The 12,899-nt window shown below is 36.4% G+C and overlaps 1 long non-coding RNA gene across 2 annotated transcripts; it reads left to right on the top strand.

Annotated features, from left to right (window-relative positions):
- Nucleotides 1-277: 277 nt before the first annotated feature.
- Nucleotides 278-2,216, top strand: LOC113943462. 2 transcript variants are annotated; one of them, XR_003526331.1, is made up of 3 exons: nt 278-443; nt 951-1,028; nt 2,147-2,216. It is a non-coding gene; the product is annotated as an uncharacterized LOC113943462 (long non-coding RNA). The 2 variants fall into 2 exon arrangements; XR_003526332.1 differs by having other exon boundaries at nt 338-388.
- The last annotated feature ends 10,683 nt before the right edge of the window (nt 2,217-12,899 follow it).

Genomic DNA, 12,899 nt, shown 5'->3' with positions numbered 1-12,899 from the left:
TGATCTGCTGGGCTTTTTAATCCCTATGAAACTAAAAAGCTCACACAAAGGTGCATTATCAGAAGAGGGAAGACTTGTATTGGTTTTTTTTAACCACGTCAGGGTGGGAGGGGTTGAGCATGAAGAACAGTACAAAAAAAGTCTTAAAGAGAATAACAAATTACCTCACAGCATACAGAACAAACATTAAAAGTATTGGATTTACAGTTTATTGCAATCATCCGAGATGTTTCATACAAAAGAGCAACTAAGCTGACCTATGATTTCATTCTGACGTCATAGACATATAACAGTTTCCCATGAATGAGAGAGCAGTTATAATGCAGCACTGGTAGATCTGACATTCAACACTGAAGAAATCAAAGACAATGTTTGCACCAGTTTTTGGGTCATGGAGACTTCTGACTTATGTGCAGTCTGATTCAGTCCATTACTGCTTTCATGTCAGCCCCAGTTATGGTTTTGATTCACCACTGCTGTCACACAGAATATGTCATTCACACATCTTTCCTTTTCAGTCAGCTATTTGGAATAGCATGCAAAATGGGTTTTGAAAATTGATGTTATCTCTCAGTTCTAGCAGTACTCCCAGGCCAAGTCACTTATTTTAACAAAATAAATAACGAAACCCCCACCAACCTTGTGGTAGTAGATTTGGGAAAGGACATCTCCAATAGATAAAGTAAATCAGACTGAATGGTATTAGGGAATACAAAGAAGGTTGCTTTCCTCCCTGCCTACCAGTTCACCTGCCCCGTGAAGCTCAGTCTCTCTCATTCGACAACCCTGGTGATCCTACCACAAAATTCATGGGTAGAAGTTTGCCTGCAGTGGCATGAATTTTAGCTAGTGGTCCAGATGGGCCTGAAAGATGAGAGTACCTCTCTGGCACCCTAGTTTTGCAGCCATAATCTCTTCTCTCACTCCGTTGCTTATTTGTTCCACTACAGACATTGCCTTGCTTCATATGTGAGCTGCCTGTGGCATAGCAACTTTGCTGGGTTTGTCCCAGAAATGGTACAGCTGAAGTAAGTTGTAAATATAGTAACCAGGGCTGATATACATCCATCAGCATAGCTCAGCTTTTTCTACTCATGCAACTTACAGTCACCCAACTATCCTATGGACTACACAAGAAACAGGAGATAGGTCAACTTCTCACTCATGCTTAGTGAAGACATAAAGGGTCTTTTTATTATTAAGAAAACTCATCATCTAAGCTGAACTAAAACAGATCACAAAAGCTATGTAAGCAGTAATTCCAGCAAGCTAGACACGAAAGTTCTGCTCATGGTGAGACAATAAATTAAAATAAATTAATAAAATAAACACAATGGCGAATGTGCTTTTCATTGATTAATTGTATTATTGTTTTGCTGCCTACATAGAAATAGATTTTTAGCCCTGATTGTTTTGTTCATATGTTTGACTGTCTGGAGAGTGTAGAACCACAATCTACACTGAAGGTCAGTGAAGTATTTCATTTGCCTTATTTTCAGGGGCACATATGTCAACACATTGCAACCACATTTTCAAACTTAGTTTGAATCTTCATTGTTAGAGCTCTTTCATCATCTGCTCCATTGGATGATTTTCTCATTTAGATGTTTTTACTTTTATTTTACCATTAAAACAAAAGACTCAAGGATACAAAAGATGTCTGAAATACAATTGATCAGTTGCATCTTGGATGATCCACAATAATAGAGTAATATTTTCCTAATTTGGAAAGACTGTTCTAGAATCTTGCTGAAATTCTGCCACAGGTTTTTAACTCAGTTTTTGCCTGTAATGAAACAAGAATAAAAACCATTAAGTTTCAAAGCTCTCATACATAATTTTGTCATTAACAATATAAATCGTTCCAATCAGTTTGTCAGACTGATATTTTGAGCAAACTTTTAAGAGATTTTTTATAAGCCTAACTGTCAGTGGGGAAAGAAAGAAATATTCTTTAAAAGCTATACTCTCTTCCTTTTCTATTACAATTACTGAGGAGCATAAGTCCAGCCAGAAACTTATTTTGAGCAAAAGAATAAACAATGACACAAAGAGCCTAGTGTGAGCTTATGCAACAGCTTTGATGTCACCTTGACCTAAAAAATTGACAAAATTTTTAAAAGCTATTTCTCCTTTGTTGTTGTAGAATCTTGAATCTTATCTTTTGGAGTACAGTACAGTCACATTCCATGCCCTACAGCACAGTCATGTTTCATGCAATTGTGTGATTTTCAAGTTCTTGGTTTAGAGAGTAAGTTATACAGTCAAGAAAAACCAAGTGTTTTCAAATCTTCCTGGAATGTTTTTTTCTACTGAAGAGAAACAATGAGTTCAGAAACTTATGGATTAAAAAAAAAAAAAAAAAAAAGGAGTTTTTGTTGACAATTATTATACAATTTTTGTGTAGAATGAGTATTCTGGATTCAGTAATTAAAGTTGAATCCAAAATTTTTTTAATTCAGAGGTACGCTCTTCATTCCCCTTATTTATGGTTCTGCTAGGAATTTGAAACTGGGGTATATTGGAATGAACAAATTCATTTGTTGTACAGGTTGAAGTTGACCACTCCTCTCTACAAGACACCTGATACCCTCAGTGCAGCATAAAGTGTTTTTGCTTAATTAATGGTCCTAGACAATTCTTTATTTAATTTAAAAATATATATAGTTAAAATTTAAAAGTCAGTTAGAACAGACTTGCTCTGAAATCTAGTTACAGCACAAGAACTGAAATACAATTCTCTGCAGGGAGATTTTTTTTTGCAAAAGAACAGCAAAATTTATTTCTATTCAGCTGAATTAGTTAAAACATTTTGCACATTTAGCAACAAAAAAACTTAACTAATGTCGCTTTATAATGAAGAACCAGAAATTTAGCAAGTCATTCTTCTGAAATATAGAAATCATGACTAGATTATTTCTCTATATTTGGTCAAGTAAGGAAAAACATTTCTATTTTGCTAACAATAGCAAAAAGGAATTCTAAATATTGCCATACATTTCTTCTCCATAACACTCTGTTCTGTTTTTATTTAATTTCTGAAAATTGGTATATCTTAGCTTTCATTTTGCTTTTGCATCATATTCTTACAATACATTGTTGATATAAATCTGTAAGACTAACTTTACAAATATCTTAAACAGTTCATTTCCTGCAACTCACCTCCTTCTTGCAAATAATTAGAAAGTTCAATATTTCAATTTGTTTAAATATAAGTTGGATCCTCAATACTGTAATTTAAATGATATAATTTCATATCTCTTTCCCCAGGTACTGTACTTCATTTAGTGACTTCACTGAGGACTTAGTGTTTCCTAAAAGAGGAAGAAAACTCTGATCAAACTTCAACCATTGGATTGCAAATCACTTATCTTACCAACACTATCTGTACAGATTAATCACCAAAACAAGGTTATACACCTGTTAGTCCTTTCTTAAGGCTCTACAGTGTTAGACAGAAATGGTCGTATTCTGATACAACACTTATCGCTGGATCAAAGAATTCATCAAATTAAAAAATCCATCAGATCCCATGCTGTGAAGAACCTCTCCCATGACGCAGGGAATCAATACTGCCCATTGTCTTCCAGACACTTTTTTTCAGAAAATTCAACTTCTAAGGGTGCAAAGTTATAGTGCTGCAGAATACAGAGGGAAAGATGACTGCAGTGCAAGCCAAGTCATGTTTCAGTACAGGGTCTTCCAAGATGTTGCAGAAAAACAGGAATTCCTTGTTATTAATTATAATGAACAAGGAATTCAATTTATTTGCACTGCATATCAATAAAGTGGGATTTTTAGAGATTTCAGAGTGGGTTCTCAATTTACATCATGCAATGGTACGTATTTATTAAAGCACTGAATTTATTTGCAATTATACAAAGTTCCATATTCTAATTTTATGATGGTCTTAGACCTAAAGCACAGGTTGAGTGTTGCTCTGCGTGGCTCATACCTCCTATTTTTCAAGACATTTGAAAGAAGTGATAAATAAAATGGCAAGAATGACAAACACCCTAACTACACTGCCATTAAAATGCTGTGCTGCAATACAAGTTTAACAACCTGTGCTCTAGAAAGAAATTGACAACAGGGGATTTTGCCAATGTATATTGGATGTAACTGGACATTAATGGAGCTCTGAACAACGTGGTTTGGTGGAAAGTGTCCCTGCCCATAGAAGGATGCTTAGAACTAGATGATCTTTAAGGTTCCTGCCAATCCAAATGGTTCTACAATTCTATGATTCTAATACATTCTAATGAAACATCTGATAATGTATAATTTTTAATATTGTTAATGTTTTCCTCTATTTTATGGAAACATGCAACATAAAAATAATCTTTATACGTAGACGTACCTCACACACAAACATACTGATGTTTCAAGACTGCTTTTACACTTTCTATTAATGATTATTTATCTTCTAAAAAGAAACATAGCTTTTTGCAATGTCAATTAATAAGAAGGAAATTATTTTTGTAGTATTTCAATCAGGAAAGCTGGACTTTATTTTCATTTTTCTGGAAATACAGCTTTTATTTTATTTTGTGAGAAGGAGTTATACCTCTGTATATTAAAAAAAAAAATAGATGAATACAATGTTTTCCTTGTGCACTACTAGCATTTGCAACAGAATTACACAAGCCAATATTTTTCTTGATTTTTGCATCTTCTTAGAGTCTGGTGGAGATTATCTGAAAGCTTACAAGTAAAATAACTTCCTCAAAAACATATAGGAATGTTAATGGAAGGTTAAGGGGTATATAATGTAGTTTATTCAAAGCTGGATTAAAACCAAGATTAATATTTAGATCTAGTATATAGTAATAACCCAGTTTACTAAAAAAAGCTCAAGGTTTTTGCACCCCAAGGTTATTGCTAGAGAAAGAAGAAATAAAACCTTTTGAAGTCCTATGGGAAATGGACAGTGTTCTGTCTGTTTGAGAGCCTTTGGGCTGATATGAACAGCAGCGGGAAAAGCAGCCAAAAGAGAACTGCAGAGTGAACAGCTCCAGTCACACAGTTGCGTCCTCAACTGGCTCCATTAGCTGTGTTACTGACGATGCTCCCGTGGAGCCAACCAGCCTCTCCCTTGCCCACTTCCCTGCAGCCCTAATGGAGACCAGTGCCTTTGTGCAATGGTGTCGTGACTGCCCTCTCTCCCTCTCCACAGCTGGACACCTCGGTTGACAGACCTGGAGAGACCACAGTGAGCACCAGGGAACATACGCCTCATTCTATTTACAGTCATATACTGAAAGTCTGTCCTGAATCTACAACCCATATAGCAGTGGTGCCCCCACCCTCACCACTTACCCTCCCTCAGTGCAATAGACTAGAAAGGGCACTTGGGTCATATAACCCTATGAAGTCTGTTGACCACCACTTTGAGGACAGCTCTAAGGATTTGACTGTAATGAGAATTTCTGTGCAAATAGAATCATATTAATGAAATGCATATTCGCATGGCTGATAGAGTGTTGATAGCCTGATACAAAAGGGTATACACAGGTGTAATTTATTCCTGTTTAAAATTAGGATTATTTTTTACTAGACCTTGCAGCAGTTTACCTACTGTGTACAAAGTAGCGCAAACAGTTACGATGTTTATAATTATGATTTATCTTTTGTTTCAGGGTCATCTTTACTCTATACTTTATATTTATCCATAAAGCCAGCTTTTACTGGATATAAGTTAAAATGATAAGATTAGAAACATGGCAGCTAACATTGCAAATTCTAAAAAAATCTACTGAGAAAAATTTTTTGCAATTGAAAAGTTACGCTACGGGAAAAGGCTCTGACCTTCCTGAAACAGAATACTTGGGGAAAGGACAAATGTTTAATGGACAGAACCAAAATTAAGGATGTTTAGTGAGCTACAGAAATAGAAAACATGCATTAAAAAAGATTATTCATTAAATAAACATACTCGTGGGTATGTATGATGAACCAAATTCGATAAACACTAAGGTACATGTTTAAATTTAAGTACTGATTGTAAAACGTTTTAGGTGGATGCTTAGGTGGATGCTGAACAGAGATTTTTTACAAGTGAAGTTATGTTTGTCTGCTTCACTGACACACAATCTGCTATATTTTCTGCAAAGAACAAGAATATCTTACTAGCATTTTACATTGAGATACTTTTCTCATTGCAGTCAATCCTTTTTAACAGTGGAAATGAATGAAAAAAAATCCCTGACATAGATAGATTATTGGGCCCACATATCCTTTAAAACATTCTGTCGTGCTGTTTGAAAAAAAAAAATAAATGAGGATAGTAGCAGTAGCACTATACAGCTCTTCAATGATTAACAAGGCTAAAAGGATTAATATCTAGTGTTTATTTTAAGAGGGACACAATAGTGTTCTGGAAGATCACATAGAGAAATCAATCGCAAAAAAATCTGGATTTTTTTACAAATGAAGGTTTCTGTTAGCACTATTTGTAATTGCAGAGTATGTGGCTGCTGGGAACCACTGAAAAATGACATCATCCTTGACCTCAGAAATACAAGTTATAGATGTAAAAGGATTATAAACCATTTTCCATAGTGCTTTAATGTTGCTTCCTAGCTTGTCAGAAATTATTCCTTTAGAAGTAAAGTAGTAAATATTTAAAAGTCTTCGTTGTTGGCAGATTTAGCTTGTTAACTGTGAAGGCAACATTAGCATAAATATCTTTTTAGATTATCGCTCTATGGCTGTTCATCTGACCAGACTAGAGCTGAGCTGAGCTCATCACCACCCACCACTGGGGAAGGGCTTACTGTACCTCTTGGAAACCACTTCTTTTTCCTGGCCATGGTTTACCCTTGCAGCTCATTTCTTCTCCAGGTTACCATTCCCACCCCTGTGTGTGCAAAGTTCCACAGCTATGATACAGTTTGCATAGCATGTTAACCAGGCACTCTGTTGGAAGTACCTATGATGAAGAAGAGAAGTTCAGATTGTGGAAACAGAAGATGCAGGAGACCTTAGCAGAGAACTATAAGGAAAAAAGTGTGGTGTGACTAGACTGAATACACATCTATAGAAACAGAGACTGTTGTTGTTAAACAGTTTTTAATCTACTGTTAATGCATGTTCAATTATATTGTACCCCCACGTTTTTATTCAATTTTTGCAGGTTTTTTCTCCCTCATGTTTTATTCCTTTTGTCCTATTGGCTGGATTCTGTTGCAGTGCAGGATCTCCATATTTGGTTGTAACTCTCCCCTCTTTCCCTTTTTAGGTAAGACTCCTCCTATGCTCTTCCTTATAAGTCCTGTGCCCTCCTTCCCTTTCCTTATCTGTCATGCCTCCGCCCACAGTTCCAGAACCTTCCTTCCCTCCCCTATATAAAATTAAACCTGCAGTCCTGTAGGTTGTCATGTCTTTCCTTATAACTGAAAAAGACCCCCTTTCCTTCGAAAGTCAGACTCCAATTGCCCCTGGAGGCATGATTCTGCCAGGGAATAACCCTTGGCACACAGGCTTGCTATGTGCTTTGCTGATGCAAAGCTTTTTAGCTCCATGGATGACGAGCATATCTCCATAGTCTGTCTCAGACCATTTTGTGGGAGTGGATGTTGGGTTTTATACACTATTTAGAATCCTCAACCTTTTTTCCACTTTCTACAAGTTGCAGAGAGCAAACACCAGTAGCACTAGAAGACAAGTATTGTTTGATTTATTAGCAAATAGCATTAATGTTATCCCATGAACTATTTATGTCAAGCTATCAGCTGAATAGAAACACCAAAACTATGAATAAAAAATATATAATGTATATATATGTAAAGTGTGTATATATGTAAAGTGTGTATATATGTAAAGTGTGTATATATATATATATAAATTATATATAATTTTGTCATTTATTTCCTTTTTCATAGAGTGATAGAAGTAAAACCAGAGATATTTCAGAAATTTAGCACCAGGATATTCACATTAAGGTTCATTTTCTGCTGGGAAAAAATAGAGATATGCTAATATATTATTTTATTTCATGCAACCCTACTCTGTTTAACTATTCTTTTATTTTATATATTTCATATACCTGATCAAGGAGGCTAGTTTCTGGAATTGAACAGTGTTGAGGACTTAACATTTCAAGTGTATAACATTTTGTGCTGCAATTTGCAGGAGGAGGCCTGCAGAATGAAACCTTCAGGCTTCTTTACTGTACTTGGCTACTGTATATTTCACTAGATATATGGCTACACTAAGAAAGATAGATATAAGGAACATGATTGAAAACAGGATATCTGCTACAGACTCGAAGCGTAGAGTCCTGGAAACACATAGTTTTACAAGGAGCCCTCATTTTAAATTTTGCCTATAACAAAAATGGAGACAAACTTTTTGGCAGGTACTGTTGCAGTCAGATGAGGGGTAGTGGTTTCCAGCTGGAGGAGGGTTGATTCAGATTAGATATAGGAAGAACTTTTTTTACAATGAAGGTGGTGAAACACTGGCATGGGTTGCCTAAGGAGGAATGTTCACCCCTGTGAACATTCAAGGTCGGATGGTATTCAGAACAACCTGATCTGGTTGAAGTTGTCCCTGATGATTTCAGGCTGGTTGGACTAGATTATCTTTAAAGGCCGTTCTACCCAACCGTTCTATGATTCTATGATGTTTTGGAGTTTAAAGAGAGCCTTTTATCATTGCACTACTCACAGGAAAGTAACCACAGGATCAAGCCTCGTATCAGGTCTGTACCTGCTCAGGCACACACACAGTGCCCCTGAATTCAAAACTAATGTGTAGTGTATAAAACTCTTTAAGGAACTGGAGTTGCCTGGGGTGGACCCTTTCCAAATTAAAAACCTCTGCCCTATATCTGTCCCTGTTTAAGAATAACTTGCATAAGTATGATCATGCGATCTTATACTGCTCTTAAATAACTTTTCTGTGTGAATTACATTTTAAAAATTGTACATATAAAGCTAGTAAACCTGAAAATGTAATATTTCTGAGTTGGAAGAGAGTTTAGCAGCTTCAATGGTGAAAATAAAATTCTAGCATTTCTGACTTTTTTTGTTGTTGTTGTTGTCTGACAAATAACTTTGTATCATTTTTAAGCAGAAAATTATATGTATGCATTTCAGCTACAAAGTATTCTGGCTAAGCGTCCAAAACCAGACATTTAACTCTGCCAAAATCTTATGTGTCCAAGTATAATGCATATTGTAAACAAACAAAAAAAACTCATACAAATGTAAGAAAAAAATAAAGATTTCATAAATGCAACAAAAAACCCTAAGACTGGTTCACTCATCTAATGACAGACCAACCATTAAAAAAGAAAGCATGGCAGACTTTCCTATAGCTGTACTATTTGCAGATCTCTTTACAAAGAGCTGCACTGTGTTTATCTTTATCTACAAGAGAGCTCTGAACCCATAAAACACTATGGCTGTGCCAAGAGAAGGTGCAACTACTCCCAGCTTCACATTATTATGTGCTGCCAGATGACACTTGCTCCTGGATGACCAGCTCATCTGTGCCTAAGTTACCCAAATCAGCTGCAAAAAACAGGCTCGGTAGTAGGTCCTGCTGTCATTTGTCTGAAATAAGGTTACAGCATACTCACCCAAACAGCAGTACCAAGAAATTTAAGGGAAAAGTCACGACTGCTAGGGAGCTGGTGATACGAGTTGATAGCTTAAACCAATTCACCTGGTAGAGATGCACTACAAAGAAGGTATACTTCTACAGAAAGAAAATACTTGTCTTGGAAAACTGACAATGCAAGTGCATGACATAGAAAGAGGGGGATCAAAAGCATTGATATTTTTCCTTAGTTTTTTTAAATGAGAAGTTAAGTAGCAGGGGAATTATTCTCTGTGTTCTATGAAACACGACTTTCTCAAACCTTTCGCCAAAATGCGACCTTAAAAAACCGGTTGAAGTCACTCCTGGTATCAGTAAAAACAAATGTTGTGTCCTGAATCTCTGGCAAGTGTCTTACTAGAAACACAGACTTCCTCTCACCAAAGAAGGAGCATGAGCATGATGAAAAATGTCTGTTAATTTGACTATCCATACTCAAACTCCTGTTATCTGCTAACAAGGGCAGTGCTGAACTTTATCATTCTTTAAAAATATTGACATACTTTAGACATAATTTAAACTGATCTGTACTTAATTTTAACTAGAAGCCTGTTTATTTTGGTAAGAGCATTGCAGTACTTAGTGCAGGACACCTCCCTCCCTTCCTCAGCATTCATGCCTGGAATGGCAAGCTTATTTACTTTTTTTCTGGAAACACTACTGTTTTCACAAAGAAGGGATACAGTATCCACAGGAGGAGCTATTTTCCAAAAGTTACTCCAGTAGTATTTTAGGGTATGGTCAGTGACATGGAATATGCCTGTCTGAATCTATAATAAGAATTACAAAGTCCATTTATTTATCTAAATATTTTAAAGTATTTTCTCAAGATCCAATCCACACCCTTTTCATTCAGAAACGCTTCATTATCTGTGGGACTCGACAGAGGTATATAGCCAATTCTTGGTCTGGCAGGGAAAAATAGCATCTGCTTCATGCCCATATTTTTTTTCTTGTTTAAGCAGTCATGAACATTTCCGAAACTGAAAAAGAACAGAACTGCAATTGAGATGAATTAAGATTTCTGATCTGTGAAAACTGCACTTAGAATTATTCACCAAATCAGAAGAAAATTGATTTTATTCACAGAATGTCACATTATAAACAAATACAAGACAAGGTTTTCATCAGTTTTTCTCATCCATTTGCTTTTGAGTTTTGCAATCCCAAGAAAACCAGGAGTGACAACCATGCAGGACCACAAAGTTTAATCACCTCAACACCCATATCACATTAACATTCTAAAAATCACCTGAAAAACAAGAAGTCTCCATAGTAAGAAAGTTAGCAGTAGTAAGTTGATGATATCTTGAGAGTAGAGGACCTTCAGGAAATTAATCAAATCCTGAATTTATCTTCTCTTGATACTTACAATGTGGCATATCATGAATTAATATATTTCCTAATATAAAGGAATAAAGTAAAATCTTTTTTCAGTTTCTGGGGAATTTTTTTTCTCATATTCTCCCACTCTGAGAAAGAAATTACCTAAATATTTACGTGGAATATGCAAGTACTAAAACACACTAACAAGGAACAAATATAATGGCCAGGCAAATAGAGTGTTATATAAAAGGATGAGTTCTGTAGAGCATATAAACCCATCCTTCACATATAAGTACAGATTTTTCCTGCTTGCATGATTTCATGAAATTGAGCCTTAGATGACTGTTATTTAAAAAAAAAAAAAAAAAAAGGACAAAAGGGCAAACGATCTTCTATTGAAAGAGATAAAACAACAAAAATACCTTTTTGTTTTCCAACATAAAGAAATTTCTTCTCTCCTTTATCCAAGATAATATAAAATTTCTGATACTTATAAATGCTCTTTAAAATCAGACTTTTGTTTTAAGAACCGTAATCGCTTTAGGCTCACCTGAATTTCAAGTGCTACTGTATTCCAGGACTTAAGATATCTAAGCAACAATTCTTCCCTGAAATGTTTCACTTGTGCTTTCATTTTGCAACAGATCATGCAGAAAGAGTGAACCAGAGAACCAGGCAAAAGTCATAAGAAATCTAAAAATGTTCAAATGTTTGCATAGTTCAAATGTACAAACACCTGCACCAGCATACACAAACACTTTTGGCCAACAATACTATAGTTACATGGTCTCATACAAATTATAGGAATGAAAACAATGATGAGACATAAAGGAAAAGCAATAGCATAATAATGCATATAAAATGGATATAATAACATAAAATAGATACAGACTAGATATCAGCCAGTCTAGAATGCATCCTGTAATGGACCATAGATCACCAGAGGGTTCAGGTTGTAGTTAGATTGGGAACCCTAGTCCAAATGAGAAGGACAAACAGAAATCCCTCCCAGATCTACCTCCTCCTTCCAGGTTACCTGTTGTAGTAAAGACTAATCTAAGTTTCAGACTTTGAATTAGACTTCTTCTGATCTGGTATTTACGAAATTCCTCTACCATCACCACTCCTACCTCTATCTAATTAGCCTAACCAGTTTGAATATCAGATGTTCTGAAGCATTAAAAACATTAGTCAAAGAGTCAAGAGTAATCTGAAGTTATTCTACTGCTAAATCATAGAATCATAGGATGATGTGGGTTGGAAGGGACCTTAAAAATCATCTAGTTCCTATTCCCCTGCTATGGGCAGGTACACTTTCCACTAGGAGATATTGTTCAGAGCTCCATCCAACTTCTCCTTGAACACCTCCAGGGATGGGGCAACCACAGCTTCTTGGGGCAACCACAACTTCTTAGAGCAATTTGTTCCAGTGTCTCACCACCCTCACAGTAAAGACTTTTTCCTAATATCTAGGCTAAACCTACTCTCTTCCAGTTTGAAGCCGTTTGCCCTTGTCGTGTGGCTACACGCTCTTGTAAAAAGTACTTCTCCATCTTTCTTGTAGGCTCCCTTCAGGAACTGGAAGGCCACAATTAGGTCACCCCGAATCCTTCTCTTCTCTCTGAACAAACCCAATTCTCCCAGCCTTTCCTCATAGGAGAGGTGCTCCATCTCTTCTAACCATCTTGGTGGCCTCCTCTGGACTCGCTAAAACACATGAATGTCCTTCCTGTGCTGGGAATCCAAGAGCTGGGTGCACTCCAGGTGGGGTCTCGCCAGAGCAGAGTAGAGGGGCAGAATCCTCTCCCTCAATGTGCTGACCACACCGCTTTTCATGCAGCCCAGGATACAACTGGCTTTCTGGGCTGTGAGTGCACATTGTTGGGTCATGTCCAGCCTCTCATCCACCAGTATCCTCAAGTCCTTCTTGGCAGTGCCACACTCAGTCTGTTCATCCCTCAGCCTGT

This window comes from Corapipo altera, unplaced genomic scaffold (genome assembly GCF_003945725.1).
Source record: "Corapipo altera isolate COAL_440 unplaced genomic scaffold, ASM394572v1 61411, whole genome shotgun sequence".
NCBI classification, from domain to species: Eukaryota; Metazoa; Chordata; class Aves; order Passeriformes; family Pipridae; genus Corapipo; species Corapipo altera.
Note: the sequence above shows the minus strand (reverse complement) of the source record. Positions and strands in the feature narration are given on the sequence as shown.